The sequence below is a fragment of the Corvus cornix genome, chromosome 3 (assembly GCF_000738735.6).
Source record: "Corvus cornix cornix isolate S_Up_H32 chromosome 3, ASM73873v5, whole genome shotgun sequence".
NCBI lineage: Eukaryota > Metazoa > Chordata > Aves > Passeriformes > Corvidae > Corvus > Corvus cornix.
The window spans coordinates 6,913,419-6,930,434 of record NC_047056.1 but is presented as its reverse complement, the minus strand read 5'-3'; the positions used below and the strand labels follow the sequence as shown (position 1 = coordinate 6,930,434).

The window sequence follows — 17,016 nt, the reverse complement described above, 5'->3', positions numbered from 1 at the left end:
CCAAGTGGGTGAGGGGAGATGAAGATGAAAGGCAATATACTCGTGTTACTCACAGCTTTATGATTTTAATCTACTTTGTCAGGGAACTATCTTTTGGTTCATCACATAATGTGATAGCTAAACTATTCAAAGAAAGAGAAAATTAATATTTCTGTACTTTTGATATGTCTGTTGATATGATTGTATGATTCTACTGTTTTATAAGTAATCAAATGCACAGTGTTTCAACTATATCACTAAGGTTATAGTTGTATCTAGATATCATAATTTTTGATAGTAAATAAATATTAAACACATAATTTAATTATTCAAGTAATATAATATATACACATTAAGTGATACTTATGACAAGACTAATTTTTTAATATTTTAATATACACTTGTCTCATTTTTGATTTGTTGCAGCATTACAAACTTATAGAAGAGAATTTTGTAGATCCCTTGAAGACCTATTTTAAGTCAACTGTTTTGGTAAACATTGTTCCAATATAGTAGTATTTTAACACAGTTCAGTCTGGTGATGTAAATGAGTGAAGCATTCTCCCAAGACTTAATTACAGTTCTGAAATACTGGGTGTGATTATGTACACCGTGTGGGACTGATGCATGTTACAATCACTGCATATTGGTACTATGTTGTACCTGAGTTCTGCAGTGAGTGCTGCTGTTCACTACAGCCATAGGCAAAGGAGGCAGGGGAGAAAGGCAAAGGAGAAAGAGCTTTTCAGAGTTTCCACAATAACTCCACAGACCTGATTTTTCATGTGCAGCAGAAGATCCAGGAAAAAAAGGCAGGAATGTTCAACTTAGGCTCTTCTCCAAGATCAGCATCATATGGAAGAGATAAAAATACAAGCTAAAAAGTCAGCAGTTGATCCAGACTGAAACTGTCTTCTGCTCCTGGAACTATTCCTGGCTCAGAGAGGAAGAGAGGAAGAAAAGAGAAGTGTCCCACCTTGGAGATGATTCAATGCAGCATGGAGTGGAATGCCGCACTGGTTCCCTGGCAGTTTGCCACAGTTCAGGTGTCTGTAGGTGTGACGGTGGTGCTTGACAAAAGCTTTTCAGGCCTCTGCCAGGGGCTGCTGGAAACAGAAGTACCTTTTAATCTCAGTCATTCTGTATCCAAATGAACTAAGATGTATTCCACAAAGTACTTGATAGAGAAGAAAACTTTTAAGTAGGAAATTACTCTTCTGTATGCCACTTGAAAAAGCGGAATTCCTGTTCAACCTACAATGTCCTCAGTAAAAAATAGAGATTGAAAGCACAAACAGAATGAAACAGTCAATGTGACCTCAGTACAGAAGAACAGGGTTAAAAAAGAAAAAAAGAAAAAAGCAGGGTTCAACCATGTGCTCAAACTTGAAGTACATAAAAGCAGTTCCATTGACTTCACTGGCACCACTGACATACTCTGTGACTGCTGGGAACTTGACCTCAGCAGGCTGTGTGCAACCTTCTTATCATCAAGAGAATCACATCATCAAGTGTCTCTGCAACAGAGACAGAACATAATTAAATGGGATCACATCTAGCAGAGGAAAGCATAATGTTAATCTGCAGTAGTAGTAAAAATATTCCCTGGTTATAAAATTCCTTAAATGATAGCTTCTTTTCTTTCCAGAAAAACAACATCCTGGCGTTAGAAACTTTCAAGGCAGGTAACCGTAAGAAGAGGCAAACGTGCATTTTCTTGTTTTTCTTGCTTGGATTTTTATTTTACGACTGCAAAGGGCAGAAGGCAAGTGATTTATTCCGACATGCTGTGCCACTATAGAGCTGAACTGGGGCTAGTTGGGCTGGGAAGAAGTTGGTTGCTAAAACCAACAAAAGATGGGAGTACCTTTAAAAGACATCTAACATGCTGATTGTTAAATTAGGCTGAAATTACATTATTAAAAAAGGTTTCAAGTGTCAGAAATTAAAGAATGTCATACATTCTCCACTGAGGAAATCTAGATCTCACCAGAAGGGACATCCACTGTCATTATTCTGCTATTTTATCTGTTTTGTCTTTTATAACAACTTTGTCACCAGACACAAAAAAAAAAAGCTAAGAGATGGTTGAGAATTGAAAGAATGAGCAGAGAGAACAGATAAATGGTGTAAGAATTGGAAAAATTACTCAAAATTTTAAAATTACATACCGTGTAAAGCTGGTACAAAACAGTTGATAAAAAGTGAGGCTATTTTGGATGTAGATGTTATACATCTTACAATTTTTATTTCAACAGATAACATGCATCATCAAAATCAGTGGAACTATACCCCTACAAATATATGTTTATTTCATATATAACAAGAAATAACTGAATTAATTTTTCAAATCTGCTTTTCCATCTCTCTCCTTTGCTTGGTTGTTTGGTTTAGCTTTTTTCCCTCCAAATGATGCCATCTACTCATGGCTTGCTGTTCTCACCATTTCTATTGATTTTGTTGTTAAATCCATCCATTCCTACACATCTTTTGGTGCCCAGACTGGAAGCAAATATCAAGGCACATTTTGATTATGGAAGTACAGGTGCTAGAGAACATTAGTGAGAATCTGTGTGTGATACAAACAAAATCCCAGCATGTTCAAAATGAAGGAATCACGGACGCACTGTGGCTGGAAGGCCAACAGAAGATCTTCATCCAAAGCAAGGTTGCACCGAATTCACATCAGGGTGCTCAGGGATTTGACAGGTTAGGTGCTGAACACCTCCTGGGGTAGTGGATTCACAGCCTCTCCAGGCAACCTGTCCCAGCCTTGGCTGGATTTGCTGAAGTTTACCACCATCCTTTTTACATTTTCATCTAGAATCCAGCTTTAAAGGAATAGTCCAAGGAATTTCAATTCAATTGACTGATGTACCACAATACATAGGGCTGAGTGAGCATATCCCCCCACTCTGTACCTTTCTTGCACTACATTGGTCCTGCTGCTGCCTCAGACCTCTGCTGGATAGTGTGGCTTTTAGGCAAAGAACTGTATCTTTATACTGTATGGAGTCCAATACGAAAAAAAGGGCTGGGGTGGAGGGTGTCTGCTGAAGCAATGGCATTGTTACTTTCCAGGTAATTTTTCTTTCTAATTTGATCTTACTCTTTTGTCTTCTCTTGCATTTTGTTTGCTTCATCTAACATTTTGTGTTGTTTATTGCTCATCTTTCCATTAGTAGCACACTGTATTTTTATCCCCTGTAAATGCAACACATGCTCCTGCTCCTTTTCTTGTAATTCTTCCAGCACTGCACAAGCATATCTACATTTTCCTTTTCTTTTTCTTTCATCTTAATGCAATGTACACCATATCCACTTCACTACTTTCCTCTCAATTAAATTGTTCTAAATTATTTGTTTGGTGTGAAAAGACAACAGAAATGTCATAAAGATAACTGGCTTACCTTTAATCACCTGGGTATCATAACAATTTGTGTGTATTGTATTCAGTGTAATTATATCACTTGGCAAAAATTAATTCAAAATTTGGGAGTTGAGGTTTTAGAGGAGATAAAATTAAAAATAATTTTATATTACATATAATAGTACTGAGCCTGAATGGTGTTAATTAAAATGTCCTCCCCATCAACTGGAATTTATTGCTTTGCAAATAGTGGTTACTGTATCAGTGACATACTGTATGATATACAAGGAAAGTAGGAGATTGACGTCACAATTCTTGCAAGATGTTTTAATTCTGACTTTCATTTTTTTTATAGTCCTCATCACCATTATCTATTTTTTGCCGTGTTACAGTGGTTGTTGTTGCTAGTATGTTAATAGCTTTTCCTAATGTGCCCAAATCAGTGCAAATCTTTTTACTAGTAATCCATAATCCACAAGTATTTCTTGACCTGTAGGAAGCAGGTTTGCTTTTATTCCCCTCTCAAGTCGGTCACAATTGTATTATGAGTTCTATTCTGCTCATATTGAACTCCCCATGAAACCCTCTTTTATTTTGACCTTGAGTGAGTTATTTACTGTGGATACAGAATGTCCTTTGCAACATTGAATCCAAATCCAGGTGCTAACAGGGTCAGTGAGAGCAGGGAGTATGAAACACTTTGCTCCCTCCTGCTGGGAGCTGGGCAGGACTCCAGCGCTGGTCACTGCCCACTCTCCTTGGAGGATCTCCGTGATCCAGCAGCCTTATCCCCAAAGCTCTACAATGCTTTCTTGCTTCCAGGCCATTTCCTGCCTGCACAGTAACACAGAGGAGTTTGCATTGTGTATCCTCTTCCGTGGGTTATCTACAAGCTTAACAAAGGTCCTGATATCCTTTGTTGTTAATTCATCTGTACTTACGTACAAGAAGTAGTACAGTTAAGGTAGTTATATAGCAAATTCTCCAAATAATCCATGCCAGGGAAAATGAAGACTTTCTGCCTGCTCATGCGTAGCAGTCTAATACTAGCTGGCTAAAACACCACTTAATTTATGGTTATTCATGTAGGTGGCTACAGCTCGGTACTACTATACTGCTGTTTGTTATAAGTTGGAAAATTAATTTACTCTTTCTGTATTTCTTTTAGCAATCCCTTCCTGAAAGACCTTTCAAGAAGTGGACTGTAGTGTTCTCATTAGAATTTGATCTCTTATGTTTTAATAACTATTCTATGAGGTTATTAAGGTGCTAGAATTATCTAAAAAAAAAAAAGGAAAAAAATAAGAAAAAAGAATGATATAAATAGTTAGCAAATTAAGACTATTTGTCTCTCAGATACATTATGTTTGAACAGAAACAAAACAGTTTTATAACAAAATGAACCCTCTTATCAATAACTTGCTTATTTTCAGAAGCAGAAAACATGATTTTCAGAGAAATAATGTTTCAAAACAAGTAAATGCATTTGAAAGCATAACTGTATAATTTATCAGGAAGAAGATTTAGTCCCTCCACAGTCACAAACTGTGTTGCACATTACTTGTCTTAATGAATTTGAAAAATTGTCTGAAGTACCAGTATTTTTTACTAGCACCCAAACTGCATCCACACAGTTATTTAAAGGTAGCATGGCTAGGCAGCAGTCCCACACATTCACTGCTACCGGAACCTTGGAACTGGAGCACTTAGTGCCCCCCTGGGAAGCAGCTTTCAGGAGGGTCAAGGCAGGCTGTGGTGGTATCTGGAGTGACCCAAAGCAGTGCTGTGGAGGCCAGCAGGAGCTGAGAAGCTGCTGGGTACTATGGTAATGAGGTTGGGCAAGTTTTGGCAAAAATCAGCATAAACCAGTCATATCGTTGAGGAATAACAGGAAGGGAGCATCAGTCGGTGTGTGTACCCTGAGTTTCCAGGAGGTGAGACAACAGCACCACTGATATTTGTGTGAATGACTTGCAGAGCCTGGCAGGACTGGAAGATCACAAAGCAGTGACAACATTTCCAGTTACTCCCAGGGACACACTGCAGGGACTTGCGCTTCCTTGTCGAGCCCTCACTCAGAGGGTTACTGTTCTGTCTGGACACTGAGATGACACTTGAGGACACAGCAGGCAGGAACAAGAGGGATCAGATGATGTCTCAGAGACACTCACAGCTCTTATGAATGGCTATAATGGGATACAATCTAAACAAGTCTCTGGAGGGCAGCTTCTACAGAGAAGAAGGTGATGAAGAAATAAGTCTGTGCAACTGCCCACCTTCGCAATTTGGCTGCCCAACCCTGGCCACCACAGATGTCAAGACCATATGTTCCCAAATGACTTGTCACCAGAAGTTGCTGGAGATCTCAGGTCTGCGCTTCACACAGCAGTAAAGTCCAGCAGCTGTGTCCAGTGCTCAGGGGGAGCAGGACCATCAGTGGGATACATTGCCTGGCATTTGTCCCCAGGACCGAGAAATTAATTTGGTAAACAGCTGCCACCTCACAGAAATTGTTCTTCCTCCCCCCAGCCACACATCTCACTACAGATGGACTTACTAGTAATTAGCTGAGCCACAAGCATCTCTCATCATCTGTCCCTCTCTCTGGTAGCTGGTCACCACTACAGAACTGGGCAGTGAAATACATTTGACCACAGAAATGGGTGGAGCTAATGAGAGCTAATTTTTAAGTCCTGAGTCTTAAAGACTGTTTCTTACAGTAAGTGTTCTCTCAAGTGATAGCTAAAAATTGCAATTTTCAATGAAGTCTTACAATATGCTGTCATTACTGTGGTGAGATATATTGTTATTATTGGAAAAATGAAATAGCATTAAGCTGCTGTTATATATAACTGCATATACTATCAATGCCTTGTCTTGCTGCTCATAAAGCAGGAACCTGAAAAATCCTTCCAAGACCGATGAATCAGTCCAGGTTCATAAACTAGGAATCAGGTGGAAATGGAAATTCACCACATACAGCTAGAGTTGCCCCACAATATTTGATTACAATCACATATTGCAAAGTGGTCATTAATTTTGGTTCTGCTCATTTTTAGTATCCAAATCAATACCTAGTAGATGTGATTTGTGAAGAGGGCACTTATTAAATGAGTTCAATTTCAAGTGTTAAGCTAAAGATGAGATGTATGTAAGGAATGCTTATCAAATATTTGCTTCCAGATGCAATTATTTTAGTAGTAAATTTTTGAAATAAAATCTTATTTCATGCCTAAATCCAGCTGCATTTGAATGTTTTTATTGGAAATAAGCTATACCAGAGACAGTCTTGTCTGCAAACAAGAGAATCATAGACTGCTCTCCATAAGCTTTTTATTGCTAATTTTTTTCTGCTGGAGACGGGCACATATTTTAGACTGAATTTATTCCTGCTGATGCTTTGCATGTAGGATAGTAAGAAGGTTTATCAATATAAAATCCATCCAAAACCAGTGTATTTATTAAATAATTGAGTTAGTTCTTTGGGCCTTGCTTCAGTTGGCCCAAAGTTCAATTTTTCTGGATTGATAAATAGCACTGTAAACCATAAGAAAAATGCTATGTTCATCATGAAGGACTTCTGTGGTTCGTGAAATATTAACAGCTTTCTGTGGACAGAATATATATTCCAGTTTTTAAAAATGTTATTATAGACTGCCTCTGTAAGGCAGCAAAACAGTTTTCATGGTAATTTCTGGTTTTGACACTCCTCTTACTTGCTAATAATTTCCCCTATTTAACATCAGCCTAAAAATAAAGTAATATGAAATGTTACCAAAAAATATTATTTAATCATAACAGATGTAAACCCACAAAAAACCCACCTAGAATATGACTTCTCAGACCTTAATAATAAATTGCCCCTTCTGGCAATCTAATTGGACAATTTAACAAGTTTCCAACGCAAGGGAAATCAACTCCACCTTAAAAAGAAAAAAAAGAAGAGGTGAATTAGTAGTTCATGTCATAGACTTGAGTCTGCAAAACTTCAGTCTCATCTTGTTGCTCTAGTTGTACAAAATGGGGTAGAAATAGCCTCAGGGAAGAATCCAAAAGTAATGAGGTTAGTTCAAGTGGAGCTGGCAGAACAACTCTCTATCAGTCCCCCAACACTAAGCCATATATCCAGAGGCAGCAGGTAATATTCACCTTAAACTATCACAAGATCAGCTACAATTTTTCTGTGGTTTCTACTTCTGTTTTTCTGGTTAAACACACAACTTAAGACAGTGTTAGAAGGTACAGAGCACAACCTTTATGAGAAGTTAAAATGCCAGATTAACAGTGTTAATCTGGCATTTTAAACCACATCTGCCTTAGCAGAGCTCTGCAGTAAGTTTGCACAATTTCCCCCTTTCTATAATAACAGTATCTGCTTAGATTTAAAATAGTTTGTATATAAAAGATGGAATAACAGAATGTGTTTTAGTTCACCCTGGCCATTTGATGGTAATATAGCTGCCAGACCTACAGTGGCACAAGGGTAATTAATTGAGACATTGCAAAAGGGACATAACACTTTTACTGATAAATTCTTTCCATTTTTCCAAAGGGTCACAGTCAGTATTTCAGCTTTAGTCTGCTTTATTGCCTAGAGCAAATTTTATTTTGATAGACTTCCACAAGCGATAGAAAAGGTGATCTAGAATGGTTACATGTTTCAAACGTGAAAAATATTCCAGGGAAAATAGAAAAGCTGCTGTACTGAATTCCTTCATGCAAATAAAGACTTAACTGAATATAAATGATGTGCATTTTTGAACAAGGCTGCCAAGCTGAAAGAAAACAAAGCATATTAGTATTATAATACCAAAATGAGATCGTTTGAGCTTAGTTTGATAGAAATGATTTAAAACCTAGATTAAGGAGGTCATCACAGTGCAAATCATGGATAGAGGGAAATGAAAAAACAGAAACTAGAAATCCTAGCAGTAGTTATTTAACGAAAAATCAATTTAAACCCACTCTAAAAAAAGTTCTAAAGTAGAAACATCAGCGAATTTTATTTTTATTAATTCTCCACTGTCCTTCCAGCATAGACACAACAAGGGTGATATTTAAGTGCTTTTGTTAGCACAGCTGACTTTGCTTGATGAACCAATCCTTGCCAAAATACTCATTTACTGACATAACTCTGCCAGCAGACTTTTTCATGTGTATTATCCACCCTCATACAAGGTCTGCCTCTGCCTTTCTTTTGATCCCTAATTGGCCATCACCCTCTTTAGGCAGTCTCACATCGTGCTATCCAAATGAAATACTGCAGTGATTCAGCAGTGACAGCTACAAGTTTAAAATGTTTGCATTTGACCTTTTTTTTATGCTAGTTTAATATAAGTAAACTGTATAAAACTATCATAACTGGTCTGATGTCAGAGTCTTGTTGGATTCTCCTGGTATATTCCTGCATCTGAGCAGGATTAGAGAGAAGCCTGAAAAGGTTTTTAGTTCCAAAGGGCAGATGGTGCAGGCAAAAGTGCCCATTGCCTTCAATGATGGTTGAATACCATCTGTGGTCACAAATGCCATTTCAGAACTGATGTCAGGTTCCAGTTGAAAAAGTAGCACCCTGAAAGAGAAAATTAAAATGGGAACTACCTGAACACCAAGCACTGTGCTCCAGATTCTGAAGAAATATTAATGAAAATGCTGAAATTTTATTTCTTCAAAGATTTACCAGATACTCCCTTTATAGAAAAGTTGATTGCAAGAGTTTTCTTCAGGAAGAAAAAATAGATCAAGGATAGCTCCAAACAGGAAGTAACAGTGAGGGGCATTAACTGAGGGGCATTAACAAGACTTATATCAGTAGCCATGGACAGTACTTTGGTGGGCAGAGAAGGGTGGGAAATTGTGTATGTGTTTTGTTGGAGTTTGTTTGTTTTCTTAGGGAAAATCAGAATTTGGGTTCCTTGGCTTAAGAAACAGCTTTGGCAGGATAAAAATGGAAGCAAGGTTTCTTCTTATAGGTCAAATTCCAGCAATAATAAGACAAGGCTATAGCTGCATTCACTGGATCTGTATATATCCCCAGGCTGTCTGTGGAGGCTCTGCTGACTTATAGGGAATGAAACCTGGCATGGCCTTTCAGATATGGGTAAATTAGGTCAGGCTAATGTGAAACACAATCAGGCAAACAGAAAAAAAATGTTCAAGTGATTGTGATGCCCATGGCACACTAAATGAAACAAAAGGTTTTTGAGAATTGCGGTGAACTTTTATGTGCCTTAAGCAGGAAGACTCCTCAAAGTACATAATGAATGATGTCACCAAAATGTGAGCAATGCTAGCATTAGACAGAACAATTGTCCCTAAGAAAAACAGCTTTCACTCTATGCCTGTCACACTTGTAAGGCTGGTAGAAGTCAATGACAATAGACTAGATCTCAGTTATTCTGTCAGATACTATACTTGGAAAGAGTCTATCAGATTCACTTACTTATTGAGACAAGTGTTTTGGTTCCAGGTTTGTAAGTTCTAGAAACATGTCGACTTGGGTGAAATCTCTGTGGTGCACATGTAAGCAAACGCATCATGTCTGGGAAAAGAGCAGCCTCCTTGAATGAGAACGATTTAAGAAAAAAATAAAATAAAATAGAGAAGCACAGGTGCAAAATTATTAATAGTAACAAATAGATGTTTACTACACAACCATATTGTCTTTTACTTTTTGTTTTCTGCAAAATCTGATAAATATTAAATATCATTAAATATGAGATTTAATTGATAACACTAGAGTTCTGATATCTGTTATCAATTCCTAGTGCTAGTAAAGCAGAATATTTAAATACTTACTGAAGTGTCTTCTAAACAGTGAATGGGCCATTAATCCTGTTTATTAGAAGTCAATACATACAGAGTATATTTTCTCAATGATCACGCTGTTTGCAGCTACCAATTATAACCTGCTTTTCTTCAATCTAAGGAGCCCAGATTCCTTCAGCTCATACAATATGTGAACATATTTGTGCCATCTCAAAAGCAGATAAGCTTTTTAGATGAATTTTTAGATGTTTTATGTATGGGATGTCATTCTTAACAAATGTTGCAAATACAGCTCAGCAGCATAACAAGACTGTTTAAACCCTATAGAATAAAAGTAGAGAACTGAGTGACATTTTATGTCAGTTATTGCTAATATGAATGATATCTAGAAATACTCATAAATGTGTGTGTGTGCCTCAGAAATAACAATGGCTTTGAAAGAAATGGTGCATCATTTCTTTTCTTCTCATATCCAGGACACACTGAATGAATTTCAAAGATTAAGAATGGAAGACATTGCCTCACTGCAAGTTAAGAGCCATGACTTTACCTGCTTTCCCCATGTGCTGCTTGCTCTGTGTAAAGCATGCTGGCAGTGTGAGACAATGGAATTACAAAGCTTTTCTAAAGCAGGTGTGTCTCAAAAATTTAAAGCACCATCTTTAACAAAAAATTTCCCTTTCTTCTACTTTTACATGTGACATCATGTCCATTCCAGATGTTACCCTGCTGCGCTGGGCGGTCCCTCCCACAGGAGACAATTCTCTATTAACTTCTCCAATGTGAGTTCATCTCACGAGCAGCAGCTCCCTACAAACCGCTGCAATGTGAGTCCCTCCTGTGGGTAACAGTCCCCTCCAAACCCCTGCAGCATGGCTCACTCTTGCACAGGGTGCAGTCCTTCAAGGACAGGCTGCTCCAGCCTGGGCTCCACCCTCCATGGGCCTCCCATGGGGTCACAGCCACCTCTCAGGCATCCACAGCTCCTCCATGGGTTGCAGGTGGGTCCCCATGGGCTGCAGGGCACAGCTGCCTCACCATGGTTTTCACCACGGACTGCAGGGAATCCCAGCTCTGGTGCGTGGAGCACCTCCTGCCCTGCCTTGCCTTCCCCACTGACCTTGGTGTCTGCAGAGTTGTTCCTCTCACACATTCTCGTTCCTCCCTTCTCTGGCCGCAACTACAGCTGTGCAATAACTTTTTCTTTTTCTTTCTTCTTAAATGTGTTATCAAAGAGGCGTTACCACCATTTCTAGTTGGCCCAGCCCTAACCCGTGGCATGCCCATCTTTGGAGCCACCAGGGACTGGCTCTCCCAGTGGTAGAAGCTTCTGGCAGCTCCTCACAGAAGCCACCCCTCTAGGCCCCCGCTACCAAAACCAGGTCATGCAAACTCAATACATCCCCAATCTAATCTTAATATTGCCATAAAAGGGGACAATGAATGAGTCAGTTAATACAGGTGTTATATTTGATTTCCAGGTGCTCACATGACCTGCCTTCCCAGTTCAGCTTCCTAATCCCATACAGAGTTAACTTTCAATTCACATTCAGAAGTGCTTGATGTGGTAAAACGTTTGAGCATTTGCCTAAACTTTTGATTGAATGTGGACCCAATTCATCATTATTCACTTGATTTGCATTTGGGAGTGGATTATTATTTTTTGAAAACTGTTCTGTAAAATGCAGATTATAGATTGTTTGATGATCCAAGAAAGTGACTCAGTGGGGAAGTGTGCAGTGAGTACATCAAAATGAAGAAATAGTCACAGAGGAAAATCATGAACATTTCTTAAATGTTTGGTGTATTTTAACTGTGAAATACACAGTCTTTAGATCTATATAATGGTCAATAGTGATTTTCAGTGCTATAGTAGATGTCTGAGGGATTTGTGAGGCAAAGAAATTTTCTAACCTAGAGCTTTTAGAATGCTAAACCATCTAGACCAAATTTTTATCATTACTCAGAAATAAATTAAATATAATTAGCAAAGTATATATTATATACAAGCTAATTCTAGTAAGCTACCAGTTTTACATAAACTCCAGCTAAGCTGAGCAACAAAGACATTTTGTTTCCTCAGAAAAACAAGTAACAAGTAGCATCTGTAAAACTCAACCAGACTAATTTGCAAGAAGTTTTGGAATTAGCTAAATCTATCTAAACGCATCTGTTGCGTTGAAACTGAAACCCATCTGCAGATGAATTACTGAAAAATGTGAGGAACAAAAAGATGGGTTTCTACAAGTAGATCAGCAGCAAGAGGAAGTCCAGGGAAATTGTGGGACTGCTCCTTAGCGGGACAGGGAACTGATGACAGAGGACACAGAAAAGAGCTAAGTAATCGATGCCTTCTTCACTTCTGTCTGACCTTCAGTAAAGAAAACTGCCACTCTCTTCTCAGTGGTATCTAGACAAGACAAGAAGCATCTAAAAATACAGGAAACTCCAGCTAAATATAAGAAAGTGCTTATTTATGTGAAGGTGATCACTACAATAGTTTGCCTAGGACCCCATCCCATCAGGTTTTGAATATGTCCAAGGATGAAGCCTTCACAACCTCTCTGCAGACCATGCCTGATCAGGGGCACTGGACCAGGTTATCTCTAGAGATCCCACCCAACTTCATCCACTCTGTAATTCTGTGATAAAATTAAGAAAAGAAAACAAATTGTCTTTACTACAAAAGACAAAAACTGGAGTCATGGTATTTTTCCCTTAATGTAATCTAATCTATACTCAAGTACTCCAAAATAGTAATTTCTTATTTAATTTGACTGCTGGATTTTTCCAAGTAGTGCACTGACAGTAGAATTCTTTTGATCATTATTGATGTTGTCTGATTTGAGATAGGATTACCTTACTTTCATTGTGATTGACAGTCCTTTTTAAAAAGACATTGAGAAGTGTTTCTGTTAACTATTTACTACTAAAGCTGTTTCAGTAAGATAATAGATAGGGAAAAAGAAAACATCTCTTAGCTGTGATTGGTGCTGTAATTTATTTGGGTGGTTCTTTTTGCCTGCAAAACAACCTGGTAGACCACAATAAACTCCATCACGGTAAGGATTGTTGCCTTGCAAGTAAATCCCTTGCTAGTGATGATAAAGGCATAACAAATGTGAAATTAGACAGCTCCACCATGGAGCTCAATCATGGAGCAAAGCAGAATGCTGCCCACTGTTCTACACAATAGATGGTGTAGTACATAAGCAGCAGTGTTTTCTGAAAGCCTTAAAAATAGGGGTTTTTTTGCTTTTTCTTAAACTCGTCCAAGATATTTTTCTCTAATCTGAAAAAGGGATGACTAAAAAGGGGTATGACAAAGATCTACAAAATCATGAGTTGCATGGAGAAGTTGGATAGAGACCAAGTATTCATTGCCTCTTCCAAAACAAAACCTGTGGGGGATCAAATTAAGCTATTGGGAGCTACACTGGAAACAAATGAAAGTTTTCTTCATGTAGCAGAGAGGAGATCTAAGGAACTACATGCCAAAAGGTGCGGTGAGTGCCAAAAACTTGCAGGAGCACTAGGGGACAGTGAACAACTTCACAGAAAATAAAACCACTGAGGATTATTAAATACTCAAGCACTGTATCTAGATCAAGAAGTCTCTGAGCTACTCAGCAGATGGAGGCTAGAAGCTATCCTGTGTACTCATCCCCTTTGTAGTCTTTCAAGAATATTCCCATTTGGTCACTCTTCCTTTGAGTCTCCACTTTGGGACAGGCTGAAGTGTTTTCCCTAAGCAATGCAGGAAGAAACAAATAATTACAGAAGACAGAAAACAGAAAAGGTGGAAGGGAAGATCAAAATGAAGAAGAAAAAAAAATAAAAAAAGGAGGAGATCCAGACCACCCTTGACAGCATTTGACTGCTATCTTCAAATATACATGACCTGGTGAACACTGGTCAGTGCCTGGGGCCACACGATCTGTGGTCTGAGCTGTGTGACCACTGGCAAATGTCAAACACAGTATAAACTCCACAGTAAGTGTGATAATAAGATGTATCATTTTACAATATTGCAGGAAGATTATGTTACTTTATGCAGTTATATTAATGTGATTACCCAAATGATAAATGCTTTGATTAATTTGTCTCATATCAATGTGTGACTATTACAAGTTAAATAACTCTATAAAAATAAGATATTATATATGTAAAAAAAGTTATGCATTGAAATATAGCTTTTGAAAACCAGTGACATTCATTCGGCTTAGGTAAAAACTAGCACAGCCATACCTGAATAAAACACATTAAGACTTAACAGATTTTATAGGTCCCAATCTTTTACATGCCTTCTCCTTCAAGTAGTTGTAGGTTTTAACATAATTAAATCAAAGGAAGAAATATGCAAGATAATGTTAATTTGTAATCCTTAAAAACACGCACAAAAATAGGTGAAATCCTCATTTAGAGCTTGAGGATGTGGGAAGATATATTGAGAAGGAAGCGCGTTCTTTGCGAGGGAGCAGCAATTTGTACTTTTCTAGCAGCCATTCACAGCACAAAAGTCTACTAAAGAATTAAAGAAACAACTTTTGATGCCATTCCCTCATTCATCTTTATTACAGAAAAATAAGCATCCAGCATGCTCACTAAGAATATAAGACAGGTGCATTGAAAGATTTTAGCACCTAAGGCACCTTCCTATAAAGAACTGTGGCCTGAAGCACAGGACTGCCACAGAGAGAGCGCTTGAGGCTGCAGCACTCTACTTATCAAATAGTAGCAACAGTGAGCTATTTTTAGCCAGTGACAAACATTTGGAACCACCAATTTCAGGGTGTGTATTTTTCCTTTTGATGGAAGTACTTCCCCATCTATTCCCCAGAACAACTAACTACCAAGGTGCAGAGCAGTTGTGTAGCACACATGGATGCACACGCACATATGTTACATGCTCTGTCCCTCTTTTACTCAGAGGAAAACTCTATGGGTCTGGTAGAAACAAGGTTTCCAAAAGCACATACTTTGTACCCAGAAATCAGGCTTCAGAACAATACATTTCCAATGGAATTACTGCTACTTTAGGTAGAATGGAGGAAAACATTTCTTTCTCTTCCACTTAATCTTCAAGCAAAATTTCCTTTACACCAAAAACAACAACTTACCTTTTCACACGAAGTTTAAGTTGGAAATGCATCGGCACCAAAAGAAATATTCATCTATTCCTTATTCCTACCTTGTGCCACCCACCCCTTGCACTAGCACAAGTGAAGAAACTGATCTGGGCTGTCAGCGACCCGATGCTACTGCGCATATGGTTGTAGCCACAGCCACCAATACACAGCATCCTGAGCCTTGGTGGTAAGGTACTGACTGATGTGTGGCACCTCTGGTTGTGGCGAGTACCCACAAGTCTTTGCGCTCCTAATTTGATTACTTGATGTTGGTTGGTTCATATTTTCCCTCCCCATTTTATGTATTAGATCCTGAATATGCAAATCACCTGTTTACTTATGTATGAGTTCTAGAAAGTTCTCCCGTACTCGACACCCCATTGGCTCCCTGCTGTGGACCCCTCCTACGTGTTACTTCTATTGGTTGCTCTGTTGTCCTTGCCACCCCCTCCGCTTTTCCTCATTGGCTGTTCCCCTCAACTCTGCCCTATTTTTTTCTCCAAGTATAAAACCCTTGGACCCTCTCATTATCCTTGTTTTTTGTCCCTGAACCCTTCACCTGCTCTCTGAATAAACCAAGCTTGTGGAACCTATACAGAGGACCCCCCTCCTGCTCCTTTACCTTCGCCAACACACTTTCTACCATAGCTTGGGGCTAACTCCTTAGGGAGAGGAGCTCGTCCTCTGAAGCTGTTGGGCACCAAATTGTCTCTCAGCGGGACGCAGCCAGACCTCTGGGCTGACCCCTGGCTCGGCGTCTCAAGCTGACAGTATTTTAACTGGCCCTCTGGTAGCTTCCTTTAGGTTTCTGCAGCTTTGGGTGTAAATCCAGCCCTGCCTTTAATAAATGCAAAGGGCTTTAGAAGTCCTCTCTCACCAGAAGCTTTATGTAAGCCTGAACAAGACTGTTTTTCTGCAAGTTAACTTCCAGATAATCTTTTTTATTCCTTTGATGTTATTAACCCTAACTTCATGTTAATATTAATGTTACCAAGTAGTAGTCACGTTAAGTTGAAACTACAACTCTGGGTGTGTGGGAGGAGAAACAGAACTTGAAAGATCTTTGTTGCCAAAAAAATGTGTTGTAGTTAGCTGGCAGACAGTGGAATAGTAGCTATTGGTGTTCAGGCCACTGCTGTATACTGTCTGTAACTACTCTTAAAGGCCTTAGGAAACATTCAAATTCTACCCCTCAGTTCTGAATTAGAGTCTATCAATGCCAGCAAAACAACAGCCATAGGAAATCTGAATGCAATGGAAAGAGCAGGTCCTGGTTTACTCTTCAGACCTCATGGGCTTCTGCACACAATGCCACTGCAGCTGTGTTGCTGCATGACATCTTTGGGAAAAGAAATAAAAAGATTCTATAAAAGCCAAGCTAAAAGCACTATTTTAAATTTTCTTTGTAAGTGTATAAAGCTTTAATTAGCACTACTCTGCTGGAAAGCTTATAAATATTTGAAAAGCAGTAAGAAGTAGTTTACTTTTACATTTATCTTGGCATAAATTAGGGTCACGTGTAATTATCCAAATGACAGCATCCTTTTGAAATAGTTTTAAGAGGATCACATTTCCTGACCAATGTTGGAAATAACTAATATTAATGAGTGCACTGAACCTTTAATGTACTTCATTTTTATTCTTTAAAAGAATTACTTCTTCAGAGCTTCATTCATATTGGAATAAGCTGTTCCATGTCACTTTTTGTGACAATTACTAAAGTTCTGTTTTATTCTGTGGCTCCAAAGATAATTGGCAATGTTTAACTAAATA

At 38.5% G+C, this 17,016-nt stretch overlaps 1 long non-coding RNA gene across 1 annotated transcript; it reads right to left on the bottom strand.

The window, feature by feature from the left end:
- Positions 1–395: 395 nt before the first annotated feature.
- On the bottom strand, positions 396–11,287 carry LOC109145081. The gene is made up of 4 exons (XR_002046281.3): positions 11,235–11,287; positions 9,789–9,906; positions 7,174–7,272; positions 396–1,085 (listed from the first exon to the last, which is right to left on the bottom strand). It is a non-coding gene; the product is annotated as an uncharacterized LOC109145081 (long non-coding RNA).
- Positions 11,288–17,016: the final 5,729 nt, after the last annotated feature.